We start from the raw sequence: 10,226 nt of genomic DNA on the forward strand, positions 1-10,226 counted from the left end.
GCGTGGGGAGGCCTCCAAAAGGCGCCTCCACTGACAGGAAGAAGCCACCCGCAGAAAGAAGCCGAGGAGCTGTGTCCCATTTCCGTGTGACTGCTGCTATTTGTCCTCCTCACACAGCCAAGGATAAGAAAGGTTGGACGAGGCACTGCGCAGGCCCCTCTTCTCCTCTGGTGCCCGGAATGTGCCCTCCCAGAGAACCTCGCATGAAAGTGGGGGTCCAGGGTCTCAATCTCCCAGCTGCCCCCTGATTGACGAGACCTCAGAGGCTGGAGATGTGGCCACTGCACAGGCCTGGGACCCCCACTTGCTTGCCTCCCATGCATCCATATGGATGGTGTCTGGGGGTCAGAGGAAAGTTGGGGTTCCAAAGGGCAGGAGAGCCACCGCAAGTCCAGCCAGAGCCCCCATGAACTTCCACCTGCTCAGAAATGAACCACTCTGCCACTTTTCAAAAAGTTTCCCATCTTGATAGAAAAGTACCACCCTCCTCCTCTAAGAGGACCCCATGGGGGCAGACCTGGCACCATGCCCTGGGCCCCGTCCAGCACCCTGCAGCTGAGAACACCCCAGCGCCCAGCCACGCTCTCTCAGGGAGACCACCAGCCGCTCCCCTGCAAGCCCCCAGTCTCCGCCCACGTGTGCCCCCGCTGGGCACACCCAGCTCAGGCAGCCACGCTACCCTGACCGGGGGCCACAAGAGCGGCCAAAGGGCAGAGTACCAAGCAGAGGCAGCCTGGCCACGTCCCGGCGCCAGGACCCGGCGCCCCCCAGCATCTCCGCGGCGGATGCTGCAAGTTCAAGGTAAGTTTTGCCACATTCCCATCCCAGCCGCGCTTTGTTGCCGCGGGCAGGCGAACCGCGCCCTCCCCCAGCCCCCCGAGGCCGCCCCGGCCCAGCACTGCGACCCCCCATTCACCCCAGGGCGCTGGAGGCCCCCGCTTCCTTGCAAAATGCCCGCATGCCAAAGTTCGTGCATCCCGCTTGGGCGCGCCCTCCCGGCCCTGCTGACTGCTGGCTCTGCAGTTTTCCGAATGCGGACGCTGCCGTGAGCCCGGAGAAAACTCCAAAGCACCCCCGCCGGAGCCACGCGGCGCCCGCACCCACCTCGCCGCCGGCACACCCCCACCTCGGCGGCCGCAAGTTTGCGGGGCGTTCCGGCAGGCTGAGCGGGACTCACCCTGGAGCCCCTCCGGCCGGGCTGGCGACAGCGGCAGTGGGCGCAGGGTCGCGGCTCCCTGCGCGATGCGCCCGCACGGCTCCGGGGAGATGCTGCACCGCGGCAGCGCCATCCACCTTCTCCCGGAGCCAATCGCGAACGCAGGGATGGGGGAGGCCGGAGCTCCCGGTGCGTCCGCACTTGCGGGGTGGGGGGAGGCAGAGAGAAAGAAGACACCAGGCACCCCCGGTCCGCACCTGCCCTTCCCCCAGCCCTCTTGCAGCAGCGCCGACTTAGCGGGGAGGGAGATCTTGAGAGAGAGAGAGAGAGAGAGAGAGAGAGGGAGAGAGGGAGGGAGGGGGGAGGCAGGGAGGCGGGCAGGCGTGGAGGCGCAGGCCTGGCAGCGATGCGGAGTGGGAAAGGGACCTGAGCAGGCACACACCTTGTGCCCCGGCCCTGCGCCGTCTGCAGGCCGCTCCTGCGCCCCCAGAAGGGTCAGTACAGGGCTGTGGTCAGGGTGGGACAAAGGGGAAGGTCCCGTGGGTGTGCAGGCTCACACACACAGGTGGGGGTGGGGGGCTGACCCGAGGGCCCGCAGCGGGTGTGGGGGCCCCTCGGATCAGGAGCCGGCCTCACCTTTGCAGTCCTTATATACCCGGCCAAGTATCCCAAACACGCGGCCCCAGCCAAGTGGCCCCCTCGGGCCATGCTCCCTGACCATATTTAGTCAAGCAGGGGAAAAAATAGCCTGTCAGCTGGGCCGCGGCTTGCCGGCCACCGGGAGCAGGGTGGGAGCGCCAGCGCCATTGACAGCGGTCCTGGGCTGCTGTCCTCCACGCCCCCCCCCTCCCCAGGGCTGCCCCTGCCCTGCCGTCCCCCTGCTATTTTTAGCCCAGCCCCGCACAGAGGCACCTCCCAGCAGCCAGGCTCCGACCTCTCAGGCCCCAGCCTGTTCCTAGGGGTGCCCTGACGGGACCCAGGCAGCTCCTGGAGCGTGGGTGGTGGGGGGAGGTCCTGCTGCCCCCTTCCTGCTCTTGGCCTCCGGTGGGCTAGTCCCCACCTGGCCACACAGTACCCCCTTGGCTTTGCCCTTTTGCCCAGAATTGGGACCAGGCTCAGGGGGTGACAGAGCCACCTGGGTGTCCAGAAACTCCTGAGCCAGCCCCAAGTAACGAGGCCCACAGGTCACCTTGGACAGCGAGCCTGGCAGATTGCCACCCTCTACCCCAGTCCTGCAACCAGGGGGCATGTGTGTGTAGGACACCCAAGTCCAAGCTCTGGTGCGCTGGGAGCACCCCATCCGGTTTCACACCTGGATGATGTGATGGGCGTGTGCAGGGCAAAACCATGGGTCCTGCATTCAGAGGCCAAGTATCCGCCACAACTGCAGGGCCTGGGCAGGCCTCCTCGCCCTCCCTGAGGGTCCGGTGCAGACCCTGCATGGGCGTGGGGGCAGTGGCCTCACTACTGGTCAGTCCTACCAGAGTGTTTGTTGCTCCAGGTCACCACACAGACCCACCCACCTCCTGGACCTGGCAGGCCTGGTGCAGCCAGGGCACAGTGATGTGGGGCCACCTCCCCATGCAGTGGCCAGGGACAGGAGGGGAGGGAGTGCGCCCCCTGGGGGAGAGCAGAGCAGGGGCACAGCTGTGGGAGGGGGGCCCGGGTAGGGTGGCAGGAGCTCGACCATCACTCCTGGAAGCTTGGGCATCTGGGAGAGGTCGGGCGCTGCTCCCAGCCGGTGGGTCCAGGAGGGGCCCTCGCTCACCCCAAGCGAGGCGGGAACACAGGGAGGTTTCAAGGTGGCCTGGGTCTGAGAGCTTTTCTGAACCTAAATCAAGTGGGAGAGCCCCCTGTGCACAAGGGACAGCACCCCTTCCCCTGTGCACACCCAGGCGGCACTCCCGCCCTCCGTCCCAGTGGAGGGGAGGAGGGGCGGGGCCACCAGAGTCTGGCCGGGGGTCCAAGGGCAGCCAGGCACCCCTGGCTGGTCCGCCCCTGAGGCTGCTGTAAATGATGCTCAAGGAACCGGAGCTGGGGAAGGAGCAGGCACAGCCATAAGTCACCTCGATAGACACCCAACAGCAGCCCCGCGCTCACAGACCAGAGCAGGGGCGCTAGGCCAGCTCCCTGAGGAGAGCTGGTGTGGGGGGCCGGGCCCCAGGATCCCTCGGACACACCAGATGACAGAGCAGTCCATTCCTTTGTCCACAGTGCCAGCATTTACAGTATTCCAGAAGCTTCTGTGCGGACTCTCTGTTGACCTTCAGATCCTCCCTGAAAGGCGGGTGTCCTGTCCCCCTGCTTTTACGAGGAGAATCGGGGCTCAGAGGGTGAGCCAACTTGTTCAAGATCACGTGGCTGGGGGCAGGCTGGGAGGGGCCAGTGGTGTGGCCCCCACTCAGGCCCCTGCTGCCTCCTAGCCCCTCGCTGTAGACAGCCGAGCATGCCTGCCTGGGTGCTATCCCACTCCAGCCCAGAGAGGCTTCTCATCAGGGGAGAGAACCAGCGCCTGCCAGGCCCCCCTTCTGGGTGTCCTCAGGGAGGCGGGAAAGGCTGTGACACTCCTGCATGTGAGCAGCTAGCAAACCAGCCCTAGTGGGCCCCCAGGCTGCCCCTCGTTCACCACCACAAGGACCCAGCCATGTGGGGCTGGCCGGGCACTGGCTGGAGGAAGGTCCCTTTGTGGCGGGGATGGGCTGGGCTGGCCAACAGGGCATGGCAGCTCGTGGGACTGCAGAGATCTCACCCTGGGGCTAGGGTCCTGCAGACCTAAATCTTTCATTTAACTTAATTAGCCCTCGCTTCAATAAGCCAATGTGATCAGTGGCTACAGTGGGGCTGTGGCGGGAGAGAAGGTAGAATCAAACAGCATGTGCACAGGGCCACACAGCCAGGGCTCCAGAGCGGCCTGGGGGAGCTGTAGGTCAGAGGTCAGGGAAGGCCTCTTGGGGTGGAACAGGGCCCAAGTGATGTTGGAGGAGCAGCAAGCGAACGTCAGGGGAGGAGCGTGAGGTCAGGGTGGGAGCACACAGTCCAGCTCAGGGCAGCAAGGAGGCCAGAGGGCTGCAGCAAGGGCCGAGCTGCGGGGGCGGGGCCGTGCCGGTGGGAATCCTGCAGAGGTTGCGGGCCTGGAGGAGGCCAGGCTGGGTGCCAGGATGGACTGCCCTGGGGGTTTGCCCAAGACCTGCGGGCCCAGCAGGGGAAGGGGAGTGGGTGAGGTGGACCCCAGGGGAAGAGGATGTCCCTCCCTCAAATGACAAGGAGGCGGGCCACTGGGGGGACCTTCAGCCCATGGGAGAAGGACCCTCCCAGTGCATGGCGTGGAAAATGGCTCGACCTCGACCTCGCTGGAGTGGGGAACCTAGGGGCCGCGCTGAAGGACTTCCCTGCTCACAGCCTGTTGCAAATCCCAGAGGGGCACCCCCAGGGATTGGCCTGGGGGAGCAGCTTCCAGTGAGGGGGCTCTGGAATTCAGGTAAGTGGAGGCACTTGTGGTTTCTGGGTCACAGGGCCCCTTACCGGGAGCTGGGGCAGGGCGGAGCAGCCCCTGGCAGCAATTTCCTGGAAGCAAGACAGTAATGGAGCCCAGAGCGCGCCCCCAGGGAGCAGTGGCTTCTGCCTGAGAGCATTTCCTGCAGGATGGTCCCTGGGGGCTCAGGGTGGGGGAGGGTCCGCACACATCTTCCAGCCTGGGAGGGGAGGGGCTGCAGTGCCCAGGAAGGCCTGCAGCAGCCGGTTCCAGCCGCCGAGTGACCCCTCAGGAGTCTGAGCCCAGCGTCCTGGTGAAGGAGGGAGGCCCCCGGAAGCCCTGGGCCTGGGTGCCACTGTGGCAGTGAGGGGTGACTCCCTGCTCCTCCTCTGTAAAGCGGGCCATGGCCCTTCCTGGGTGGGGATTGAGGCCTCAGCCAGGGGGCCACTGCTGCACATTTTCAGGGACAGCCCCAGGCAGGCTCACTCATCCCCAGGTCTTTAACCACACAGAGCAACCAGTGAATGTGTGAATGGCTTAATCAACCCGCTGATTGATCCACCCGCCATTGCCATTGCGCAGCTGGCAGCCCATGGTAGGTGGGGGAGTATGGCTGGAATCACGCCGGTGAGTGTCCAGTTTTGGGGATGTGAAGGAGGCTGGGGTCTTATTTGGAGGGGGAGGGTCAAGGCAGGGCCAGTGCCCTTGGGAGTCGCCCCGCATGCCAGAGGGTGCCCGCCTCCCCAGAAGGACCCGGAGCTGTTTTGGAGCATGTCCCACAGTCAGTAGTGGCCCCTCTGACCAGAAGACCCGGCTCTCCATCGCTTCGCTCTTCCACAAATCCTTACATAAAACAAAACAAATCGAAGTTTTAGTTTTACATTTGGCTGTGCCAGCGTGATCTCGGCAACGGCCTCTCTGCTGAGAAGCACCCTGCTCACCAAAGAAAACAGCGGCAAAGGGCTCACACAGATACTTCAACAAGGACACAGAGGTGGCCAGAGGCCCCTGAGAAGATGCCCAGTGTCACTCACCATCCGGAGACCCAAACTGCAGTGAGACACCACCTCACACCCACCAGGGTGCTTGTGAAAAACAAAGGCCCAAAACAGGAAAGTCCCAAGTATTGGCGAGGCTGCGGTGAAATCGGTGAGAATGTGCAATGGCGAAGCTGCTGCGGAAGGAAGCAAGGACAGGCGCTCAAGCTCCGGTGCTCAGGCACACAGGGCCCCTAAGCACTGTCTGTGAGGAGTGGGTAAACCCGTACGGAAAGTGGTATTTGGCCCCAAGAGGTTGGAACACGCAGGCACACGCCACGACCTGGATGAATGGGAACCACGGTGCCGCGTGAGCACAGACACAGAGGGCCACGCGTGTGAAGCCACCTGCGTGCAGTCCACAGAGACAGAGCACACAGTGGCTGCTGGGGCCTGGGGGACACTGACCACTTAATGGAACCTGGCCTCCTTTGGGGGGAGATGTTCTGGAACTGGAGAGTGGTGGGGGCCACACCACATCGTAAATGTGCCAAATACCACTGAATCATGCACCTAACGGTGGCTGATTTCATGTCACGCGAATTTCACCTTAATTAAGACAACAAAAGAAAGGTCAGTGGAGCTCAGGGCCCAGCCCCTCTCCCTGTTGAGCCTCAGCACATGGATTCAGGGCCGCCCAGGCCCTGGGCACAGGCTCTCCCAGCTGTGAGGGCCACACCCCTGCTCTCTGGGGGACGGCCACTGACTTGACCCCAACGGCACCTCCTCCCACACCCTGACACCCACTCCCTTCGAGCAGGCCAGGAGGTGGCTGGGCTGAGGCTGGCCGTCCCAGAACCACAGACTTGTTGGGGTGCTGTAAGGGACCTCCGCCACCCAACCCCGTCTGCTGCTGAAAAATCCCCCAAAGAGGTTCATGCGCTAACCGCGGAACCTGAGGGTCACCTTACGTGGCTAAAGGGATGTACAGAGGTGTTGGAGGCAAGCACCTTGACCCTGGGTGGTCCAGCTGGGCCTATATGGAATCACAGGGTCTTGGGGGGAGGCAGGAGGCCAGAGGCCGAGGAGCAAGGCAGGATGGAGCCGGGGTGGGAGAGAGGCTGGAAGCCGCTAGGTTGCAGCTCTGAAGATGGGGAGGGGCTGAGCACAGGCGCCTCGAGGAGCTGGGAAAGGCCAGAAAAGACTCTCACGGAGCCTCGGAGAAGCCAGCCCTGCCCACGCCTGGATTTTAGACTTCTCAGCTCCAGAACTGGAGAGAATAAATTTGTGGTTTTTTTAAGCCACTGATTGTGCGAACATTTGTTACAGCAGCCACAGCAAGCTCATCCCCCCTACAGCCTCCTGCCCAGGAAAACTCCCCACCTGCCCACCTGGAGCAGGACAGAGCCAGAGCTGGGGCGGGCACAGCCACGGCAGCTGTGGAGCCTTCCCAGAGAGGCCCAGCTGCCGCGGGTCAGGAAGACCCCGGGCTGGGGTGGGGGATCGGCCAGCATGAGGGGGCAGCCTGGGAAGGGCCCCTCCCAGCTCTTGAAGGGGTGAGACAGCCAGAGAATGGTCTGCCCGCGGGGGACTGGCCCTTCCCTGCTGGCCTGGCCTGGGCCCCAGGCTGACATAGGGGATGCCCACAGGCCAGCAGGACTGCTACAGACTGATCCCTGGGCTAGGCCTGGGACCCCTTCCTGCCGAGGCCTGGCTGAGGTCACCAAATGCCAGGAACAGTCTGGGCTCTGATGGGCAGGCAGTTCCTCTCCTGCCTGGGTGGCAGGACCACAAGCTGTGAGGCACAGAGGGGCTCCTGGAGCAATGTCCGCTGGTGGGTACTGTCCTCAGCACGCATAGAGCACATCCGTGCACGCAGGACTTCTCAGAGCCTTCATGAGGCCAGTGTGTACTTTGAGGCCCCAGCAGCCAACCTCGGCTGACCGTCCCCAGCCCTGGCACACACAGGCACACTGCCCGGAAGAGGCTGTGCATGCTAGCGAGGCCCGTGAGCAGAGATGCAGGTGAAATGCTGGTGGGAAGAGGGACCCTGCCTCACTGCAGGAAGACCACGACCCCCTCCCACCATGCCTGGTCGGCCGCCTGCTGCTAGACCTCACTGTCCAAACAGTCCCGGGCATACGAGCACACAGACATGCAGGCATGCACACGCACACACATGCACACCTGGATACACAGGCACATGCACACATGCACATAGCAAAACAAATGCACAGATGTTATCAGAATGGCAGCAGGAAGGCCTCCGACCACTCGTAAAGAAAGTCGTATTTCATTGCCATGGTGTCAGTGGAGAGCACTTGTCACCAGGACGTCCCATCCAGGGTGGTGACAGCTTTACCGTCATCAGGACGTGACTCGCTTGAGGATCCTGGTCCACGTGGCACCAGCTGGAGCCCCTGGGAGGTTCATGCAGGGCGGCCCCAGGCCTGCCGCACAAGCACACACTCCCAGAGCTCCTGGGGGGGAGGGGGAGGGCAGGGACAGGGGCATGTGAGGGCCAGACTGGGCAAGCGGGGAGCTGGGGGCTCCCTCCCTCTCCCCCTCCTTCCTCTCTGCACCCCGTGTGTGCTGGGCGTGATGAGGCTTTTCTGCATCTTGGAGCCCCACTGCTGTGGAGGATTCACGTGGACTCATCTTAGAAGAAAGTGAACTGCCAGTGGAAACCAGGAAGGTGGGCCAGGCTGGTCCCTGAGCCCCACCCCTGGGCCCCTTGTCCCCTCCCTGCAGACGTTCCACAGGGCCTCTCGTGGGCTCCCCACCAGCCCTTGTGGAAGTATTTTTCTGGGTCAAGAGACAGATTCCTGATCAAAAAGAAGAGGAGATGGGAGTGGGGGAGATTCGGGGCCATTTCTGGTTGCATTTTAAGAAGTCCCGCCTTAAATGTAAGAACTTACCACAGCAGAAAGCTCCCTTGGCTCCTGCAGAGATGAGCCATCAAACCAAGCAGTAAAACAGAGGCTCATGGCACTGCAGGCATGTCTGGGGGACTGGGCAGCTGGTGGCCCTTCCTGTCTGTGGGCGGCCCGACCCTCTGTGGTGGGTGCCTCGCCTCCTCTGTGGGCCCCCCACCCTGTTGTGCTCATGTCTGGTTGTCCCAGCCGTTCTTTAGCCACTAAGAACGGCAGTGGGAGGCCTGGCAGGGGCTTAGTCTGCTCTGCAGGAGTTTGGGGATGAACATGGCCCTGGTGGCCAGTGGGCCAAGGGAGGCAGGGGCAGGCCACGCATAGGAGGGCCCCTGTGGTGGGCTGGTCAGGCTGCTGGGTCAGAGGAAGGATTCCAGGCGACCACGCCCATCATCCTCCGTGTTTGCAAGCAGAGACAGGCCAACTCCATTCCCAGCTTGTGTGAGCTGCTGGCTCCTCAGGCCCAGGTGTGGGCACACAGACAGATTAGGCAAGGGCACCCATCTGGCTCTTCCCTGGTGGAGAAGCCCTTTCTACTGTTGCTCTTCACACCTTCCTTTCCATTCTGAGCTGAGCAGGGCTCCCCATCTCCTGTGTGAGAAAGGAATCCACCAGCTGTGGAGAATCGATAGAACCAGGCCTTCAGACCCCTCGGTGGCAAACCCATTCACACCAGAACGTCACCCCTTGATACTGTTGGAAGCAGGGACAGCGTTTCGATCCAGGTGAGCGAGCATCAGTCTACCCACCCGAGCACAGACTCCAGAGAAGTTGTGCCAAGTGGCCGACACCTGGACCCTCCCCGTGGACTGTCCCCTTCCTGCCAGCTCCAGGCACATGCAGGGCCAGTGGCTGAGGGGGTCTCCTGTTCCTGGCCCCCTCCCTGCCCTTGGGCCCTGCTGCAGGGGCTGGAGGGGGCACCTCAGAAAGCCCCTCTTCTCTGGAGTAGGCAGCGGGCTCCAGGGCTGCACAGGCCAAGCTGCCCTTGATGGGTGCCCGGTGACCGGCAGGGCCCTGGCCCCTGGTCATGCTCCTCAGGAGCAGGTACTCAGATCCCTTGAGGCTGCATGTGAGACCCTGTAGCCCCCCGAAGGGCCTCCTCCTCAGGGCATCCCGGGGCCCGAATTCTCCTTACTCATGAGCAGCAAGTCTGACCCCTCCCCGGGGAGCCCAGCTGGAGCCCTGGGATGATGGGGGTGGCCTCGTCTCCCTGGCACATGCCCTGCCCACGTCCTTGGGGAGCTGACAGGATCTCGGCCACAGTTAGCTGGTTCCCTCATCCCTGCCCCATAAATAGTCATTCTGGGGCTGTTACAAAGGGGCTTTAAAAAAACACCACTCATCTGGAGAAAGGGACTGAAGGGTGTCCAGACGCACACTGCCAACCCCAGTCCCACTGCTAACGGCATAAAAAGTCGGCACCATGGAGGTTTTGCTCCAGGGTTGCGCGTGCACTCCCTGGGGTTCTGTTTAATCTGGGATGGGAGTTTTGGGTTCCTTGCATGTAACATTTATAACAGTCACAGTGTGCTCAGGATATGCAGTGCACAGGGCCATGTCCTCCGAGAGGGTGGCCAGCTGCAGCCACCAGGAGGGTGTGAGGGCCGCCTGCAAGGGACTTCCCTCAGGTTCTGCGCCTCCTGGGAGTTCGCTCTGCGGACTGCATCCCTGCACCTCTGCCTCCACTCCCCCGG

At 63.0% G+C, this 10,226-nt stretch overlaps 1 long non-coding RNA gene across 2 annotated transcripts; it reads left to right on the plus strand.

The window, feature by feature from the left end:
- The first annotated feature begins 852 nt into the window (after positions 1-852).
- On the plus strand, positions 853-6,935 carry LOC118970253 (uncharacterized). 2 transcript variants are annotated; one of them, XR_012131204.1, is made up of 3 exons: positions 853-1,650; positions 3,371-3,489; positions 4,448-6,933. It is a non-coding gene; the product is annotated as an uncharacterized lncRNA (long non-coding RNA). The 2 variants fall into 2 exon arrangements; XR_012131203.1 differs by having other exon boundaries at positions 854-1,650; positions 3,371-4,634; positions 5,141-6,935.
- The last annotated feature ends 3,291 nt before the right edge of the window (positions 6,936-10,226 follow it).

This window comes from Manis javanica, chromosome 5, assembly GCF_040802235.1.
Source record: "Manis javanica isolate MJ-LG chromosome 5, MJ_LKY, whole genome shotgun sequence".
NCBI lineage: Eukaryota > Metazoa > Chordata > Mammalia > Pholidota > Manidae > Manis > Manis javanica.